General features: G+C 39.2%; 1 long non-coding RNA gene across 1 annotated transcript in view; it reads right to left on the reverse strand.

Moving 5' to 3' along the window:
• LOC147366908 (uncharacterized) overlaps positions 1–14,430 on the reverse strand; it is a 1,139,839-nt gene that overhangs the window by 436,364 nt on the left and 689,045 nt on the right. Inside the window, exon 11 of the long non-coding RNA XR_015169575.1 lies at positions 10,662–10,740. This is a non-coding gene — a long non-coding RNA (uncharacterized LOC147366908). The remainder of the gene's footprint in view (positions 1–10,661; positions 10,741–14,430) is intronic.

The raw sequence follows: 14,430 nt of genomic DNA on the forward strand, positions 1-14,430 counted from the left end.
ACTGGTTTGATTTAGTATAGTTGAGATTTCTGATAGTCCACTCCACAAACATTTATAGAATTTCAATTATGTGCAGTCACTGTGTTATATGCTATGAACTTACAGAGGAAAAAAATATTTCTGGGCCTTGAGAAACTCAAAATTCAGCTACGGATATACTACTAGCAGCATAAGCTAATATCCATAACACACTGTGATAATTACCATGACAAAAATATTTATAAAGGGCTAGAGAAACACAATTGAGAGAATAACTATACTGGTGTAAAGTTTATTATTAATTTATGAAGGAAAAATTAATTAAATCAGTTAATCAAGGTCTGAAAGTTGGCTAAATTCTTCTCTGTTGTTTGAGAGAGCAATGTGTCCTTCTAGGCATGAAAGGAAGAAAATCATTTCTCACTCAACTCAAGCAAAGATTCATAACCTAAGTGCTGGCTGCCTCTGAAGAAACCTGCAGAGAAATTTTCTTATACTGCATCAGGTATAACAGAAGGAAACAGCTGGAAGCTGAGGGGTAAATATCAGCAGGTCCTGTGTGATTAAAAAGAACTGCCAAATGCAGTTGGTATATTCCTCCTGCCAGGAGGATCTTTTTCTCTTGGTTCTGTGCTAAGTTTAAAAATAATAAATAATAACAGTTATCACTTGTTGAGTGTCCACATGTCACTTACATAAAGTCTGGCACTGTGAAATGGAATTTACATATATTATTTTTAGATTGTATAACAATCCCACTATAGAGTAGACATTATATTACTTCTATTTTAAAGATGAGAAAACCATGACATAGAAAGAAAATCACCCATAATAAGAGGAGGACTCAGAAGTTGAGATCAGTGTCATTTGACTTCAGGGCTTAAGCGCTTACCACTATGCCACAGAAGAAAAGATGACACCATTATTGATGCCTCAATTCAAGAGCAAGGGGAGGCCTTCCTCCCTGGGCCTCTTCTTTAGAGTTTAAAAACTGTTCTGCTGCTACTGCTAAGTCACTTCAGTCGTGTCTGACTCTGTGCGACCCCATAGACGGCAGCCCACCAGGCTCCACCGTCCCTAGGATTCTCCAGGCAAGAACACCGGAGTGGGTTGCCATTTCCCTCTCCAATGCATGAAAGTGAAAAGTGAAAGTGAAGTTGCTCAGTTGTGTCTGACTCTTCGCGACCCCATGGACTGCAGCGCACCAGGCTCCTCCATCCATGGGATTCTCCAGGCAAGAGTACTGGAGTGGGGTGCCATTGCCTTCTCCGAAAAACTGTTCTAGGTTAGCCAATACTTTTCTTTCCATTGCTGCCAATTGATATTTTTTTTCCCCTTTCAAGTCTGATTTGAGTTTTGCTCGTAAATATTGTTTCTATTTCCACTCTCACTGGCAAACACAGCTGGTTTGGGCTGTCAGAGCTTCAAAGAACCTTCTGCAAAGATTTAAACTATATGAAAATGTTAGGCAGTTAGAATAGAAAAAAGAAGTCCAGAATGGCAGTGGCAAAAAGACAAGGAAACGAAAAGCCTATGAAAATAGAACAAAGGAAGGTCTGAGGACCAGAGTGAGAACCTCAGGTAAAAGAAACAGCCCTCCTGGCTAGCCCAGCTTACACAGGGTAGGCTCAAGGGGAGGAGGAAAAAAACATGCAAAAAAGGGGGCCAAAATTGGGCTGGAGGGCCTCTCTTCTCTTCATGTCTTTTGGGTCAACATGCTGTCATGCCTCGAGGATATATTTTCCTTTACTTTCTAAATAAAACTGAGCTGTAACACTGGTCTGTCTGAGAGCTGTAACACTGGTCTGCTGCTTCAATTTTTTGTTGTATTGAGACAGAACCAAGGAAATTACAAACTCCCCTGACATCTATGGTGCTGTGACTCAGTTTAACCTGGCTGAAACAACCTCGGCTAGGCCCCTGCAAGGAGGAGGCCAAGCACAGCAAGAGCCCAAGTCAGCGAAAGCTCTCGTGGTGGAAGCTGAACTCAAAGAAAACCTAGTGCAGGGGAAGTGACAAGAAGCCCAGCATACTGGAAACTGGGACAGCGAAAAACAAACTCAGCAGAAGGCTCATGCGGCTCAGTCTCAGATTCCAGAAGACCTCCGGTTAAGGTAGGATGTCCTCGTTCCTATGGTTGGAAGGACATATGGCTAAGGAAATCTTAATTCCTTTACAATCTCTGGTTCCTTGTTTCCTTGAACCCCCCATGAACAGGCAAGTGTCAGTCAGTGCAACTGAGGGACTCTGGCAGGGGCTACTCCTCAGTGTGTCCCAAAGGCTCCACTATCTGCTGGGCCTCAGTAGCTGTTACCCGAGCAGGTGGGGGTTCTTCTGTCCTTAATTTTCTTTGTGCCAAGGATCAGGCCAATGAAAACTGTGAGCACAGGTCAGGGATTTAGCAGATATTCTGGCAGGTTATGAAGGGGATTCCTCGGCACATTTTCCACATTGGTTTTTCCCCCGTCCTTCAGCTCCTATCTCCTGGGACTTGAGCCTGGCCAAAACCCATGGTGCCTGGCTTCAGGACCTAATGAAGCTCAGGCTTATTTCAAAAATTCAGTTAGAGACACAAGGATAGGTAAGAGGTGTATTTGTTCAGATTCAGAGAGAAGCATACTCCACAGAGTGTGGGCCATCACAGAGGAGAGTGCAGTAGGCATGGAATGTGGTGTGGCTAGTTTTTTTGAGCTGGGTGATTTCACATGCTAATGAGTGAGAGGATCATCCCAACCATTGGGGAACCACCCACTCCTTTGACAGTGCCTTGGAACTGTCCTGGCACTTCTGGGTGTGTCATTTAGCTTGCAGATTAGGGATCAAGGTTTGGTTGAATTTAATTTGTCATCTTGGACCCATCTGATTTTAATTGGTTTATGGTATGCCCTTAGGCTATGTCATTCTTTCAAAAGTTGTGCCCTGCTTCGTTCTCTCCTATTTCATGCTCTTTTCCTGACCCCCATCCGGGCCCACAATGTTTCCTCTACAATATTCTAGAGGGACAACCAAAAAAAAAAAAAAATAGCTGGCCCTTGAAAAGGAAATACTGTATAATATCCAATCCCTCTAGATATTCAGGCCTTCATCTTCCATGTTTCCTTCCATGTTTCTCTCCATGGACCCACTAGGGCAGGTGACAGTCACACAATGCCTGCTAGAAGTCCATCTGTTGGCATCCCTTCAAAGGCAATTGGGCTTCCAGGGATAATGTTGGCCACTTTGGGAGTTAGCCCTGCAGGCTGTTTGGGCCCAAACCCTTACCACCCTTCTCCTAAAGTTACAAACATACCCCTCCATCAAATCTCCCCTCCACTTTTATGGTACATCTGGTCTGTTGCCTCTTATCAATTTGTTCTTAAGCCACTACTACAACTAAGACCCTGCCCCCTTGTAGGCAACATCACTCCACCCCACTTATTAAAATACTCTTAATGCCCCTAACAGGACCAGATAACCCACTCCTTTGTCATTACTTCTGTTATTACCTAAAGTGGGTCTATGACAATGAAATGTTTACCTTTAGAGACACCCTAAACTGCTCTTATGGAGGACTAGGGGTGGAAGGTAATGGCACCGCATTCTAGTACTCTTGCCTGGAAAATCCCATGGATGGAAGAGCCTGGAAGGCGCCAGTCCATGGGGTCACTGAGAGTCGGGCACAACTGAGAGACTTCACTTTCACTTTTCACTTTCATGCATTGGAGAGGGAAATGGCAACCCACTCCAGTGTTCTTGCCTGGAGAATCCCAGGGACGGGGGAGCCTGGTGGGCTGCCGTCTATGGGGTCGCACAGAGTTGGACACGACTGAAGCGACTTAGCAGTAGCAGCAGCAGCAGAGCAGTAAGAGGATAAGGCTTATGGCTGCTTCACCAGTTTCCCAGTCTCAGGGTACAGGCTTGGATTGCTTTACATCATGCTATTCCCATCTGCAGTGAACAAACTGGCAATAAGATTACAGCCCTTTAATCATCTATTATTATACTTTACATACAATGTCACATATATTTCAAATGTACAACATCTTAAGTTTTGGCAAATGTATATTTCTATGAAATCATCACAAAATAGTGGACAAAATTGCCTCATACCCCTTGGAATCTCTTCATTCCCTTTCTCCAGCCCCATCTCTACTGAACTGCTTTAGGTCAGGACAGACCAGTTTGCCTTTCTTAGAATTTTATGTAAATGAAGCCACAGAGTGTTTTGTTTTTGCACACTTTTTTTTTTTTACATAATATAATTAGAGGTCTGGATATGCTGCTACATATGTCAATAGGTCATTCCATTTTACTGGTGAAAGTATTCCATTACATACATGGATATACCTCCTCATGTTTGTTCATTTATCTAATGGGCACTCGGGCTGTTTCTGGAGCTTGATGCTTACCATACTTAGGTCTACGTGATATCAACTTTCTCTAGCAGTCAAGTCGCTGGTTTTCATAGATCTGTCAATCCTGTTAAAATTATCATGGTGTCGAGCTAGAGATGGTGGTGGTGGCTGAGGAATAAGAAGCACTCTAGGTTATAACACTGCAGATTCCTATGATGATTATCTGAAGTTCAGCAGCTTTTCTTGAATAATGCTTCTCAATCTGTTGTAGGCCTAGAGTCCTGAAATAGTTGTTTTTAGCAATTTTTTTCCAGTTTGTCATTGCTTTTTGGGGACAGGATTTGCCAACCTATTCACTCTGTCATTCCAAAACCCCCCTGATTTTTGTCTTGCTGTAATTTTTCTGACAAGTTACATGAAGAGAAGGATAATTCCTACTTCTAAGAAAAGTTTCAGCTAATAAAAGAAATAGAATACATCCCCATGTAACTAAAATACAAAACAAAGACCAGGGCACTGTGTGAATAAGCAACCACTGTAAGTGTTCCATTTGGAAAGGATTAGGAAAAGCATCCAAAGAGGGCAAAGCATTTGAATAAACCCTGAAGGGTTGGTAGGATTTCAATAGATACTGAAAGACAGAACAGAGTCATGGCATAAGTAGTTTACTGACCTGGGAGTTGTTTAATTGCTCTCTCTTTGTAAATTTTAATTGTATTATAGTACATGATATATTTTATTATGAAAACATTTAAATAATACAGTTGGTAATGTTGTAGCATCTCTCTTTCCCTTGCCTCCCTCATCCTTCTCCCTCAGTCTGTCTCATTTCTTTCCCTACCAATATTTACAGACTTTTCCCTATGCATTAATGTACATATATATGTAACAATGGATTCCTGAAAATCTGAATGGAGTGAGTTCACCACAGTGAGATAAGGGAAAACACAAAAACTTAGACTAGGCTTAGGTCGATACAAATATCTATAGAGATCAATAACTGGGGACACTTGGTTACTATTGCCAGCAGTGGCAAAAAGTTTACTACCTGAGTAAGCATAAGCAAGCTACTTGGTAGTTTATTTATTAAGATAAGCTAGGCAATGCTAACCCCCATGAATCCCAAAGGCTTAATGCAGTAAGAGCTGGTTAATGACAAATCCAGTGTTCTTCAGTTTGTTACTAAAATGGAGCAGCTCTTCCACTCCAGCTATCCAGACTATGAAGAAGAGAGAGCAAAAGATGGCACGTGATATATCATGGGTAGGTCTGGAAGTGATGTATATCATTTCTGCCTCCATCCCACTGGAGAGAATTCAATAGCAAGTATGTTCAAGGTGGGCTGTCAAATTTGTCATTTTGTGTGCCCAAGAGAAGTTTAAAATAGTTCAGTGAATTCATATCATTTTCTCTGCCACAAGTTTCCTTATCTGTGAGGTATGTAGTCAACTAGATGATGATAACAGCCTTCACATTTCTATCCTTTTATGAGTATTACATTCAGTGAAAGAATCTGACCTCACTTTAGCATTCAGGTGGATTGATTTTATTTTAGTTTTAGTCATCTTTGTTAAGACTTTTGCCTACTTGTCACTATGTTGCGGTCATATCAAGTTAAGAGACTATCGGATACGAGGGTAATCTGGCTGCAACGGCTGTCACCTCACTGAGCACCAGGGCTGGTTTGGCTGACTAGGTGAGCATCCCCTTTTTCCCTCACCTCTCTGTGTGTGTTCCTCCTTAAGGTGCACACACGGTCAAAGAGGATGATCTTCCCCAACAGAGGACCATTTTTCAGTTGAGGATATACAAATAGCTGCCCTCTGCTGCTAGAACCTTCAAACAAACTCTCAAGGTCCATTTGTATGAGGAATGCATAGTGATCAAACTTTCAAGACTCCAGACACATCTAACTGATGTGCTGCATGTGGCATTCTGCCTTTAAAAAAAAAAAAAAAGTAAGATTATCTGAATCATTTTTTTCCTTAAAAAAATATCCCAAATTTCAAAAAGCAGTGGGAAAACGTAGAAGCAGAATTAAATCATTCGTTATCTTCCAGGAAAAAAACCCTAACATTTTGCTAGTTATCAGTTCAGTTTGCTGAACTGAGTTGGGCTTACACTGATTCCTATCTCCATGTGTTCCTTAGTAAACTTCCTTATTAACTTCTGGCTAAGTTAATTGACTCAGTTTCCAAAAAATCCTTGTGGAATGGAGTGATCACATTAGCCTTTCCTTGTCCTCAGGACAATACATACCTGTGTCCTGATGATTAGATGTTCTGGGACTAACTCTTCAATCTTACCCTTCTCAGAGAAGTCCTTTGGGCATAGCAAGGTACTATGATTCAGCCAGCAAGGCCAGTGAAGATAGTGTTATTTTTGTTTTACTTTTCTTTAACTTAGTTACATTCCATCAGGCAAAGAGCGATTACTTTAAAAAATATAAGGCATATTGCATAAGGCCCTAGGGAGAGGAGGCATTCTGAGTTTTCCACATTCTACATAATTATTAGAGGCAATGGTATTTTACTCAGTCATAAAAAGGAATGAAATATTGTCATTTGAAGCACCACGGATGTACCTAGAGATATTATGCTTAATGAAATAAGTCAGGCAAAGAAAGCCAAATACTATATGATATCATTTATATGTGGACTCTAAAAAATAACACAAGTGAATATATATGCAAAACAGAAACATACTCACAGATACAGAAAACAAATGTGTGGTCACCAAAGCAGAGAGGAAAGAAGGGAGGGACGTAGGGGTATGGGATTAACAGATACAAACCACTACATATAAAATAGATAAACAATGAGGATATACTGTATAACACAGGGAGTTGTACCTATTATCTTGCAATAACCTAAAATGGAACATAATCTGAAAAAATACTGAATCACTATGCTGTACACGATATGCTGAAACTGATATAGCATTGTAAATCAAACATGTGGTGGTGGTGGTGGTTTAGTTGCTAAGTCATTGTCCGATTCTTGTGACCCCCATGGACTATAGCCCACCAGGCTCCTCTTGGGATTTCCCAAGCAAGAATACTGGAGTGGGTTGCTATGCCTTCCTCCAGGGTATCTTCCCAAACCAGGAATCAAAACCATGTCTCCTGAATTGCAGGCAGATTCTTTATTGCTAAGACAACACTTCTATTAAAAAAGAGAAATCTTAGGATAGCAGCCCTTCCTCAGATCATCCCAGGGTAACCTGAGGGTCATTCTCAAAGTGTTATCTATTTGCTGCTGCTGCTAAGTCGCTTCAGTCATGTCCAACTCTGTATGACCCCATAGACAGCAGCCCACCAGGCTCCCCCATCCCTGGGATTCTCCAGGCAAGAACATTGGAGTGGGTTGCCATTTCCCTCTCCAATGCATAAGAGTGAAAAGTGAAAGGGAAGTCACTCAGTTGTGTCTGACCCTCAGCAACCCCATGGACTGCAGCCTTCCAGGCTCCTCCATCCATGGGATTTTCCAGGCAAGAGTACTGGAGTGGGGTGCCATGGCGATTAATCAAAAGTGTTTATTATGAAGACACAATGATTCTTAGCATTTAGTAGATCTGGAGTTAGAGATGGGAAGTGGCTGCAATGCTCTGGACAATCTCACACAGTGAAGAACTGTCCTGCTTAGCCACCAGGCAAACACTGGTGAATACTGCCATGGAAAAGCTATAACTTTCAGATATCCATAAGGCAGATGCTAAGACTTCATTAACAGCTTTCCTAGGAATTAGCATGTCCTATTTAGAACTAGCTCTTTTGAGGAATACTAATTGTCAGAAATGCAATGCCATGTGTGTATACTTCTTTCTCCATCATGGAGGAAGGAAGGAGGCAAATTTCTGGGAACTGTAAATCACAATAACATAAATAAGAAGAGCCATAAATACATGCACACATTCCGTGAATGGTTTTCTTTCTTTTGTGTGTGTCAGTGTGATAGCAGAAATAATTATACTCTAGTGCTTGCCAAGTTTCTTAACACAGTAACAGTTGCAAGTCATTCTCTTAAATTAATAGAATTTTGAGAGCAAATATTACTAAATATCATGAAAATGCTTCTCATTATTCTGCATATTTTCTCTCTGTATCTGTGTGTCTCAACAGGGCCCTTACAGTTTCAGCAGGGGCAGGAGTTCAGCATTTCAACACATGTGCTTTATAAATGTTGGAAAAATCACAAATTTATTTGCCAGCTAAACTATGTAATCAGATCATGATTTATTCTCCTAGAGCATGGCTATTAGGTGCTTTTTTCCTTTCCTTTTTCAAAAGGGGCAAAAAGTGCCGTAACTCCAAGAAGAGTTTTGCCAATATGTACAGCTTGCTTAAGGTAGAAATATCAGTCTTCCTTGGATTAAGTTAATGGTATTAGGTGTGTTGTGCAGAAATGGTCATTAAGAGTGTTATTAAAAAATCTATTTATTCCCTTTCCCATTATAGGCTTTGCAAATGCAGACCTGCTTGCAATTTCCAGAAAACTAGCTACTTATTTTCTAGCCAGTATACCATTCAGAGAATTACACTAGCCTTGCTTCTTACAACAAACACAAACTGATTGTCTCAGTCAGTCCCTTTATCACTAAATCTCAGCTAACTTCAGTTTGGCTCTGATATTTATTAGGTTTGAAGGGGAGGGTTAGGGATGGGCTCCTTTCTATCCCTACGAACACATGCTAACTCTACTGTAGGAGGAAGAGACAATTTAGAATCTTCACAGAATTTTAGCAAAAAGGGAAAAATCATGCAGTGAAATAGAAATTAATCTATGTTGAAATCTTTGCACATTCTCAGCATGATTATATTGATAAGTATTATATTGATAAATACAGAATAATCTCAGTGGTAACTCAGGGTACAAAGTATCACTGAAACAAAACCATAAGTTTAGCCTATGGATGCAGAATCAGTTCCTAGACCACTGACTTTTCACCAAAGACAAATCTGATACCTAATTCTGGCAAAGAATAAGCATCTATATACCAAGCTTGCTTTTATTTACCAAGGATAAATAATTTGATTTGATTCAAAGATAGCCTTAAGAGATTCCATTTTCTGTCACAGGAAGTAGCAATTTCGAAGTTATCTATGATGTACATACAGAATGCCATGCATCCACTCTCAGAGACAGTGGCCAAGCACAAGGAGAGAAAACATTAGTATTATTTTAATACCTTAAATATGCTTATTGTTTTCTCTGCAGTATGACGCTATTTTGGAAACTCAGAATGTCTTTGAATCAAGGGTTTCAACGCTAAAAGGAAACTCAGAGACCAACTGAACAGTTTCCTTTGCTTTATATTATAGTTAATGGAAGTTGAGGTATAGTGAGGTAAGGAACTATGCTCAAGACCATCCAAAGTAATAAAGACCTCCATCACAACTGCCTCGTTTACAAAATACCTTTCTATTTTTTTCTGGAGAAAAATAAAAGTATATCTAAAAAGGAGCAGTTGTAATGTTTATCGCTACTAGGAAGTTCTCATTACTGGGTTTTAGTATAGGCCTTTAAGATAGTGTAGAGGATGAATTTCACTTATCTTATGCTTACTGTATGTGTTACAACTGAGGCAACTTTGCTAGATAGTCTTATATGAGAAACCAATGTTTTCGTATTTTGATCAGACTCTAAGATCTTTTTTCATATTAGAGGTATATATATTCTAAAGCATCATGCATAAGATTTAAGATACAAGTCAAAATAAGGTCTTCCTAATCATCTCTCCCTTTATATTTTTCTCCATTCACCACATATTATTAAAAAAATGATGATACAAATTATATAATATTGAATCAGAGTGAAATTGTTTTGCTCTAATCTGATCAGGTATCTCATCTAAGCATCTATAATCTATTGATTAGATCACAAGCTTAAATACACAAAGTTCAAAGAATTATAACAAATATGCCTTCTCAAGCAGTAAATTCTACTTAGAGGTGAAAAGAGATCACATTCATTGAGACAGTGACTGGCAGCATAAATAAGTCTATTGCAGGAAAGTGTATATTTTAAGGGTGCCGTTAAAACTCTTCATTGAGAAGATAGCTGTTGCCTTGAGAAGAATTCAGAGATAGGAACTCTTTCCACTAGCAGCCCAATGGAATGTCATGACTTTTTTGACCTCAGCCATCAATATTATGGCTTCTAGCCATCCCCTCTGTTCTGGTCTGAGTGCACAGGTGGCAAAATGACAAATAAAACAGTTGGGGCACAGGTTAAAATGTCAGTGGCAGAATTTGAGCCACTATAACCTAGGGAGTTGAGTAATTGTAACAGTACCACAGCATCTGTGAATTCAGACAGTGCTATTCCAGAAAGTGAGCATTCCACTTACCTTCCCAGAATGAGTTAGCTCTGACTTTCCTTCATAGATATCTCATTTGTAATAGAGCCTCAGGTTTATCCACTTAATTCTGTAATAAAGACAGACAGAATCTGGGAGTCACATTTTCTGCGATCAGCTTGCCTAGAAAAAGCTGGATAATCAATACTACTTTGGACCACAGCCATTTTCTCAATTTACTCTAAAGCAGTGAACCTGTGATCTCAATAATTTGTTTCATTTTTTAACCTACCTTTAAATAAATAATATCTCTGAGTAACTAAAATGTCTTACAGATTAATAATTAGTTGAACACAGTTCTAGCACTACTGAGATTCCTATTAAAATTTGTCATTAAATTGGGTCTTACCATTGAATATCTTGGAAGTATTGCCACTGTCATACTATTTGTAAAGATAATTTTATCTTCAGAGGTTCATTTTACCAGTCCATAAAAGGACACTTGACTTAGTACTACAACTTAAAAAGAAATAATAATTGGTGCAGTCTTTAAAACACAGGAGTACATGTGTCCCATTTGCTTTGGGTTGTATCCAAGCATATTGCCACAGATCGGGGCAGGGGATGGGGGAGATACTCCTAGAGAATGATGATTTTGATGCTGTTCATTTGGGTTGCTTCTCACTGAAATGTTTTGAAATCTAAAACTCTACTTTGCCATTTTCATGAGTTATTTAAAGCATTCCTTCTGCATACTTGAGAATGATGAGGATTTAAGGGTGCCAAGAACTAGCTTAAGCTGACTGTGAGTGAAATCTTGTTTTGGAGTCCTCCTATCTCCCTACAAATGTCACACTCTCTTGAGGAATGGTAAGAAATCCTGTGGACTTTAGAGATATTTCACATCACCTTTTTATTTTCTTAAATATCCAGTTTGATTTCATTTTCTTCTCATTTTGGAAAATAATATTTAAATAAAACTTCTTGCTTTTATATTCTTTGGAATCAATGAAAAATGTTCTCTATTTCTCTCTCTCGTTCTCTCTCTTCACTCCATCTTTTTGGGACTTGCTGTGACAATTCAGAAAAAAAGTAAGAGCACTAGCCAATAACCTGAGAGTCTGGAGTTCATAATACACATCAGAAAATATTTCTAGCTATGTGTATTTCTTCATCAAAATCTCTCTATCTGCACTGCCCATCTGATGGTCACTCCTAATGGCATCCCTTTACTTGTGTTCTTAAGAGTTGTTTTCAGATGGATTTCTTTCTATTTACACATTATCCGCCGTGGTCTACTTTCTTTGTCTAGCTAACAGCAGCTGTTTACCTATTTGCAAGGAATATTTTTCTACGGTATGTTATTGAAGCTCCTTGCTGGGGTAGGAAAAGACTCCAACAGCTTTAGTCCTGACTATCTGGTACTGTCTCTTCTTTTGGAATATATCACTGCATATGCATTTTAATTAAACCCAAACTGCATTCACAGAGGGGTTTATGTGTCACCAATTATTGTGAATGAGGCTTTTTCCTCTCCTTTTTGAATATTTAATCATCTGTCTTTCAACATGTGTGGAAAATGCAGTATAATTATTATAAATAATATCTTTTCCTAAGCATGAATTTGGGATTCGGTCAGTTTTTGTTTTTTTTTTTTCTCTTCTAGCAGCTCAAAAAAAACAAAACACACACACTTCAATTGTCTTACTGTGGGTGTTTTCTAAAATACAGTCACAAAAGAGATTCTGAAAATGACAATGTTCTGTTTGATATTTATTCTCTCACACTGACTTCCATATCAAAATGACTAAGTTGGGAAGACAAAAGATGCTTTCCCAACTGCTGGCAACACAAAGCTCCTTTGTATTCTGACTCTTCTCTTTCTCGTACATCAACATCAATAAGTATTTTGTGGGAGAGACTGAAATGTCAGTCTTTCGGAGGAGCAATCAAGTCCAGTTTATTCTTTGCTCTGTAATTAAAGCCTGTTTTTGTGAGGAAAGTAAACCAATACCCAGCAGCCCAAGATAAACTGCCTGCTATTTTTAATCTTCAGTAACCCTTTCAATAGTATGCATCCTTTGAGACTGGCTACAGTTCTACATTCTTGAGGCAACAGAAGAAAGATTCACAGAAGACAATAGTGGGTAATAGTTTTACGGTATTAAAGTGGGATGTCTTCTTTTAAATGCTTGTGTCTAAACAAATCGTGCTACAAAGGAGGAGGATGGAAGTGAAGGATTTGATGCACATGCTTCATCCACCCTACATGTGGATGTGGTCCTTCCTTCCGTTTCCCTGAGGAAGTGCCAAACCAACTCCAATGTCTGACTTCGTTACAGACTTGAGGATATTAAAAAGAAAAGAAAAAAAAAGTTATGAGAGATAAAGAGGAGAGTTTAAAACTGGTTATTAGACATTACTTCTCCTCAAATTCTACTGTAGGGGGTCCCCTAGAGTCGGCTTCCTCCTTAGCTCTCAAATGACAGCCACTCTACTCCTAGGACACCCTCATCCTCAGAAATAAGGACAGAGAGTTCTGCTCAGCTATCTCCTTCCTGAATTCTAGGCTCTGCTTGTTATGTTTGCTTGCTAGCTTCTTTCTTTAGAAAAGAGAAAAATGTTAACACCATGATAATCTCTTCAGTTTAGAAAAGCAACTCTTTCAGTTTTTAATACCAGTTAGGGATTCATCCATTCAATTCACCTCTTGTATTATTTGGTATTTATATAATTAAAAGGTACCTTAAAAGGATTGCCTAAACCAAAATGCAGCCTCCCCCCAAAGATATGTAGAACCAATCCTATGAAAATTGTAAGTAGTGATATTTTGAACAGGTAAGTCTTTTCTCCTTAGCTCCTGAGTCATAAAAGGGCCATCTCATTATGAACTGCTCTGCCCTGGTTATGGAAAATGTATAATACATAGCATTTGTAAAGGATTCTCAGGGAAAACACCACCTTCACTCCTGAGACTTTAATACATCAACCCTCCATTTCATTACTGTCTAGAAGAATACAGTGCAAGTCACAAATGTGACCCACATATGGTATTTAATTTTTTTTTTCTCCTGGGCACTATAAAAAAAGTAAAAAAGAAAGAGGTGAAATTAATCTTAGTAATATATTTCATTCAACCTAATATATCCCCAATATTGTCATTTAACACCTGCTCAATATTAAAACATCATTAATATTATTTCTCTCTTTTTTTCATAAGGAGGCTCTGAAATTCAGTGTGCATTGTACATTTAGAGCACATTTCATTTCAGATTAACTACATTTCAAATGCTCAATACCATACAAAACTAGAGGTTACTGTACAGGACAGCACAGCTCTATACCTTCACTCTCAGGTGAGTCCTTTATAGAGACCGAGAGACTGAATGCAGAGGTGGACAATTGCCAGGTCACCTATGACATAAATTCTGATCCAAATAAGAAGTCCAGGAAGTCAACCCACAATGTCTCCAGCAGTTGGTCCAGAATAGTAAAAACTTGGTCGCGGACTTTCAACTTTGCTGTCCCTCCTCTACCCCTCATCCTTCTATCTTAAGATCAACCAAAGAAAGTCAAACATGCTCCCCAAACAATCCCATGAGATACTCATGTTAGCTGCCTCCAGTTTTGCATACCAACAAACTCAAATCAGAGCATAACTGAAGCCGTCTCTTTATTCACTTGAAATCTTTCCCACCCTCTTACCTGCCTTTGAGTCACTGTCAAACACAAACAGTGGCAGCTAATTGCTTCGGCGAGTTCTAAATTAACAGCCTCTGCATGTGATTATTTGGGTGGTCTTAGGTTATTTCTCCGGAGA

This window comes from Bos grunniens, chromosome 8 (genome assembly GCF_055505025.1).
Source record: "Bos grunniens cultivar Pamir isolate PY7600 chromosome 8, Bosgru_T2T1.0, whole genome shotgun sequence".
NCBI classification, from domain to species: Eukaryota; Metazoa; Chordata; class Mammalia; order Artiodactyla; family Bovidae; genus Bos; species Bos grunniens.